The sequence below is a fragment of the Oncorhynchus mykiss genome, chromosome 24 (assembly GCF_013265735.2).
Source record: "Oncorhynchus mykiss isolate Arlee chromosome 24, USDA_OmykA_1.1, whole genome shotgun sequence".
NCBI lineage: Eukaryota > Metazoa > Chordata > Actinopteri > Salmoniformes > Salmonidae > Oncorhynchus > Oncorhynchus mykiss.
The window spans coordinates 45,920,474-45,927,177 of NC_048588.1; positions in this window are offsets into that span (position 1 = coordinate 45,920,474).

The following is a 6,704-nucleotide window of genomic DNA, read 5'->3' on the forward strand; positions in this document are numbered from 1 at the left end:
TGGGGGGGTAGAGGGATCATATTGGGTCTATGAGTTGGGGGGGTCACATTGGGTCTATGAGTTGGGGGGTCACATTGGGTCTATGAGTTGTGGTTCACTTTGAGTCTATGAGTTGGGGTAAAGGGATCACATTGGGACTATGAGTTTGGGGGTAGATGGATCACATTGGGTCTATGAGTTGGTGAGGGGTAGAGGGATCACATTGGGTTTATGAGTTGGGGGGTAGAGGGATCACATTGGGTCTATGAGTTGGGGGTAGTGGGATCATATTGGGTTTATGAGTTGGTGGGTAGAGGGATCACATTGGGTCTATGAGTTGGTGGGGGTAGAGGGATCACATTGGGTTTATGAGTTGGGGGTAGAGGGATCACATTGGGTCTATGCGTTGGGGGTGGAGGGATCATATTGGGTTCATGAGTTGGGGGGTAGAGGGATCATATTGGGTCTATGAGTTGGGGGGTCACATTGAGTCTATGAGTTGGGGGGTCACATTGGGTCTATGAGTTGGGGGGGGTAGAGGGATCATATTGGGTCTATGAGTTGGGGAGTAACACTGGGTCTATGAGTTGGGGGGTAACATTGGGTCTATGAGTTGGGGGGTCACATTGGGTCTATGAGTTGGGGGGTCACTTTGGGTCTATGAGTTGGGGGTAAAGGGATCACATAGGGACTATGAGTTGGGGGGGTAGAGGGATCATATTGGGTTTATGAGTTGGGGGGGTAGAGGGATCATATTGGGTCTATGAGTTGGGGAGTAACACTGGGTCTATGAGTTGGGGGGTAACATTGGGTCTATGAGTTGGGGGGTCACATTGGGTCTATGAGTTGGGGGGTCACTTTGGGTCTATGAGTTGGGGGTAAAGGGATCACATTGGGACTATGAGTTGGGGGGGTAGAGGGATCATATTGGGTTTATGAGTTGGGGGGGTAGAGGGATCATATTGGGTTTATGAGTTGGGGGGTAGAGGGATCATATTGGGTTTATGAGTTGGGGGGTAGAGGGATCATATTGGGTCTATGAGTTGGGGGGTCACATTGGGTCTATGAGTTGGGGGGGGTAGAGGGATCATATTGGGTCTATGAGTTGGGGGGTAACACTGGGTCTATGAGTTGGGGGGTAACATTGGGTCTATGAGTTGGGGGGTCACATTGGGTCTATGAGTTGGGGGGTCACTTTGGGTCTATGAGTTGGGGGTAAAGGGATCACATTGGGACTATGAGTTGGGGGGGTAGATGGATCACATTGGGTCTATGAGTTGGTGAGGGGTAGAGGGATCACATTGGGTTTATGAGTTGGGGGGTAGAGGGATCACATTGGGTCTATGAGTTGGGGGTAGAGGGATCATATTGGGTTTATGAGTTGGTGGGTAGAGGGATCACATTGGGTCTATGAGTTGGGGGTAGAGGGATCACATTGGGTCTATGAGTTGGGGGTAGAGGGATCATATTGGGTTTATGAATTGGTGGGTAGAGGGATCACATTGGGTCTATGAGTTGGGGGGTCACTTTGGGTCTATGCGTTGGGGGTGGAGGGATCATATTGGGTTTATGAGTTGGGGGTAGAGGGATCATATTGGGTCTATGAGTTGGGGAGTCACATTGGGTCTATGAGTTGGGGGGTCACATTGGGTCTATGAGTTTGGGGGTCACATTGGGTCTATGAGTTGGGGGGTAACTTTGGGTCTATGTGTTGGGGGTGGAGGGATCATATTTGGGTTTATGAGTTGGGGGTAGAGGGATCACATTGGGTTTATGAGTTGGGGGTGGAGGGATCACATTGGGTTTATGAGTTGGGGGGGGTAGAGGGATCACATTGGTTTATGAGTTGGGGGTCACTTTGGGTCTATGAGTTGGGGGTCACTTTGGGTCTATGAGTTGGGGGGTCACTTTGGGTCCATGAGTTGGGGGTAGAGGGATCACATTGGGACTATGAGTTGGGGGGGGGGGGGGTAGATGGATCACATTGGGTCTATGAGTTGGTGAGGGGTAGAGGGATCACATTGGGTTTATGATTTGGGGGGTAGAGGGATCACATTGGGTCTATGAGTTGGGGTAGAGGGATCACATTGGGTTTATGAGTTGGGGGTAGAGGGATCACATTGGGTTTATGAGTTGGGGGGGTAGAGGGATCATATTGGGTCTATAAGTTGGGGGTAGAGGGATCATATTGGGTTTATGAGTTGGTGGGTAGAGGGATCACATTGGGTCTATGAGTTGGGGGTAGAGGGATCACATTGGGTCTATGAGTTGGGGGTAGAGGGATCATATTGGGTTTATGAATTGGTGGGTAGAGGGATCACATTGGGTCTATGAGTTGGGGGGTCACTTTGGGTCTATGCGTTGGGGGTGGAGGGATCATATTGGGTTTATGAGTTGGGGGTAGAGGGATCATATTGGGTCTATGAGTTGGGGAGTCACATTGGGTCTATGAGTTGGGGGGTCACATTGGGTCTATGAGTTTGGGGGTCACATTGGGTCTATGAGTTGGGGGGTAACTTTGGGTCTATGTGTTGGGGGTGGAGGGATCATATTTGGGTTTATGAGTTGGGGGTAGAGGGATCACATTGGGTCTATGAGTTGGGGGTAGAGGGATCATATTGGGTTTATGAATTGGTGGGTAGAGGGATCACATTGGGTCTATGAGTTGGGGGGTCACTTTGGGTCTATGCGTTGGGGGTGGAGGGATCATATTGGGTTCATGAGTTGGGGGTAGAGGGATCATATTGGGTTTATGAGTTCATGGGTAGAGGGATCACATTGGGAATATGAGTTGGGGGTCACATTGAGTCTATGAGTTGGGGGGTCACATTGGGTCTATGAGTTGGGTGGGTAGAGGGATCATATTGGGTTTATGAGTTGGGGGGGTAGAGGGATCATATTGGGTCTATGAGTTGGGGGGTCACATTGGGTCTATGAGTTGGGGGGTAACACTGGGTCTATGAGTTGGGGGGTAACATTGGGTCTATGAGTTGGGGGGTCACATTGGGTCTATGAGTTGGGGGGTCACTTTGGGTCTATGAGTTGGGGGTAAAGGGATCACATTAGGACTATGAATTGGGGGGGTAGATGGATCACATTGGGTCTATGAGTTGGTGAGGGGTAGAGGGATCACATTGGGTTTATGAGTTGGGGGGTAGAGGGATCACATTGGGTCTATGAGTTGGGGGTAGAGGGATCATATTGGGTTTATGAGTTGGTGGGTAGAGGGATCACATTGGGTCTATGAGTTGGGGGTAGAGGGATCACATTGGGTCTATGAGTTGGGGTAGAGGGATCATATTGGGTTTATGAATTGGTGGGTAGAGGGATCACATTGGGTCTATGAGTTGGGGGGTCACTTTGGGTCTATGCGTTGGGGGTGGAGGGATCATATTGGGTTCATGAGTTGGGGGTAGAGGGATCATATTGGGTCTATGAGTTGGGGAGTCACATTGGGTCTATGAGTTGGGGGGTCACATTGGGTCTATGAGTTTGGGGGTCACATTGGGTCTATGAGTTGGGGGGTAACTTTGGGTCTATGTGTTGGGGGTGGAGGGATCATATTTGGGTTTATGAGTTGGGGGTAGAGGGATCAAATTGGGTTTTTGAGTTGGGGGGTAGAGGGATCACATTGGGTTTATGAGTTGGGGGGGTAGAGGGATCACATTGGTTTATGAGTTGGGGGTCACTTTGGGTCTATGAGTTGGGGGTCACTTTGGGTCTATGAGTTGGGGGGTCACTTTGGGTCCATGAGTTGGGGGTAGAGGGATCACATTGGGACTATGAGTTGGGGGGGGGGGGGGGTAGATGGATCACATTGGGTCTATGAGTTGGTGAGGGATCACATTGGGTTTATGATTTGGGGGGTAGAGGGATCACATTGGGTCTATGAGTTGGGGGTAGAGGGATCACATTGGGTTTATGAGTTGGGGGTAGAGGGATCACATTGGGTTTATGAGTTGGGGGGGTAGAGGGATCATATTGGGTCTATAAGTTGGGGGTAGAGGGATCATATTGGGTTTATGAGTTGGTGGGTAGAGGGATCACATTGGGTCTATGAGTTGGGGGTAGAGGGATCACATTGGGTCTATGAGTTGGGGGTAGAGGGATCATATTGGGTTCATGAATTGGTGTGTAGAGGGATCACATTGGGTCTATGAGTTTGGGGGTCACATTGGGTCTATGAGTTGGGGGGTAACTTTGGGTCTATGTGTTGGGGGTGGAGGGATCATATTTGGGTTTATGAGTTGGGGGTAGAGGGATCACATTGGGTCTATGAGTTGGGGGTAGAGGGATCATATTGGGTTTATGAATTGGTGGGTAGAGGGATCACATTGGGTCTATGAGTTGGGGGGTCACTTTGGGTCTATGCGTTGGGGGTGGAGGGATCATATTGGGTTCATGAGTTGGGGGTAGAGGGATCATATTGGGTTTATGAGTTGATGGGTAGAGGGATCACATTGGGAATATGAGTTGGGGGTCACATTGAGTCTATGAGTTGGGGGGTCACATTGGGTCTATGAGTTGGGTGGGTAGAGGGATCATATTGGGTTTATGAGTTGGGGGGGTAGAGGGATCATATTGGGTCTATGAGTTGGGGGGTCACATTGGGTCTATGAGTTGGGGGGTAACACTGGGTCTATGAGTTGGGGGGTAACATTGGGTCTATGAGTTGGGGGGTCACATTGGGTCTATGAGTTGGGGGGTCACTTTGGGTCTATGAGTTGGGGGTAAAGGGATCACATTAGGACTATGAATTGGGGGGGTAGATGGATCACATTGGGTCTATGAGTTGGTGAGGGGTAGAGGGATCACATTGGGTTTATGAGTTGGGGGGTAGAGGGATCACATTGGGTCTATGAGTTGGGGGTAGAGGGATCATATTGGGTTTATGAGTTGGTGGGTAGAGGGATCACATTGGGTCCATGAGTTGGGGGTAGAGGGATCACATTGGGTCTATGAGTTGGGGTAGAGGGATCATATTGGGTTTATGAATTGGTGGGTAGAGGGATCACATTGGGTCTATGAGTTGGGGGGTCACTTTGGGTCTATGCGTTGGGGGTGGAGGGATCATATTGGGTTTATGAGTTGGGGGGTCACTTTGGGTCTATGCGTTGGGGGTGGAGGGATCATATTGGGTTTATGAGTTGGGGGTAGAGGGATCATATTGGGTCTATGAGTTGGGGAGTCACATTGGGTCTATGAGTTGGGGGGTCACATTGGGTCTATGAGTTTGGGGGTCACATTGGGTCTATGAGTTGGGGGGTAACTTTGGGTCTATGTGTTGGGGGTGGAGGGATCATATTTGGGTTTATGAGTTGGGGGTAGAGGGATCAAATTGGGTTTTTGAGTTGGGGGGTAGAGGGATCACATTGGGTTTATGAGTTGGGGGGGTAGAGGGATCACATTGGTTTATGAGTTGGGGGTCACTTTGGGTCTATGAGTTGGGGGTCACTTTGGGTCTATGAGTTGGGGGGTCACTTTGGGTCCATGAGTTGGGGGTAGAGGGATCACATTGGGACTATGAGTTGGGGGGGGGGGGGGGGTAGATGGATCACATTGGGTCTATGAGTTGGTGAGGGATCACATTGGGTTTATGATTTGGGGGGTAGAGGGATCACATTGGGTCTATGAGTTGGGGGTAGAGGGATCACATTGGGTTTATGAGTTGGGGGTAGAGGGATCACATTGGGTTTATGAGTTGGGGGGGTAGAGGGATCATATTGGGTCTATAAGTTGGGGGTAGAGGGATCATATTGGGTTTATGAGTTGGTGGGTAGAGGGATCACATTGGGTCTATGAGTTGGGGGTAGAGGGATCACATTGGGTCTATGAGTTGGGGGTAGAGGGATCATATTGGGTTCATGAATTGGTGTGTAGAGGGATCACATTGGGTCTATGAGTTGGGGGGTCACTTTGGGTCTATGCGTTGGGGGTGGAGGGATCATATTGGGTTTATGAGTTGGGGTTAGAGGGATCATATTGGGTCTATGAGTTGGGGAGTCACATTGGGTCTATGAGTTGGGGTGTCACATTGGGTCTATGAGTTTGGGGGTCACATTGGGTCTATGAGTTGGGGGGTAACTTTGGGTCTATGTGTTGGGGGTGGAGGGATCATATTTGGGTTTATGAGTTGGGGGTAGAGGGATCATATTGGGTTTATGAATTGGTGGGTAGAGGGATCACATTGGGTCTATGAGTTGGGGGGTCACTTTGGGTCTATGCGTTGGGGGTGGAGGGATCATATTGGGTTCATGAGTTGGGGGTAGAGGGATCATATTGGGTCTATGAGTTGGGGAGTCACATTGGGTCTATGAGTTGGGGGGTCACATTGGGTCTATGAGTTTGGGGGTCACATATTGTCTATGTGTTGGGGGTGGAGGGATCATATTTGGGTTTATGAGTTGGGGGTAGAGGGATCATATTGGGTTTTTGAGTTGGGGGGTAGAGGGATCACATTGGGTTTATGAGTTGGGGGTGGAGGGATCACATTGGGTTTATGAGTTGGGGGGGGGTAGAGGGATCACATTGGTTTATGAGTTGGGGGTCACTTTGGGTCTATGAGTTGGGGGTCACTTTGGGTCTATGAGTTGGGGGGTCACTTTGGGTCCATGAGTTGGGGGTAGAGGGATCACATTAGGACTATGAGTTGGGGGGGGGGGGGGGTAGATGGATCACATTGGGTCTATGAGTTGGTGAGGGGTAGAGGGATCACATTGGGTTCA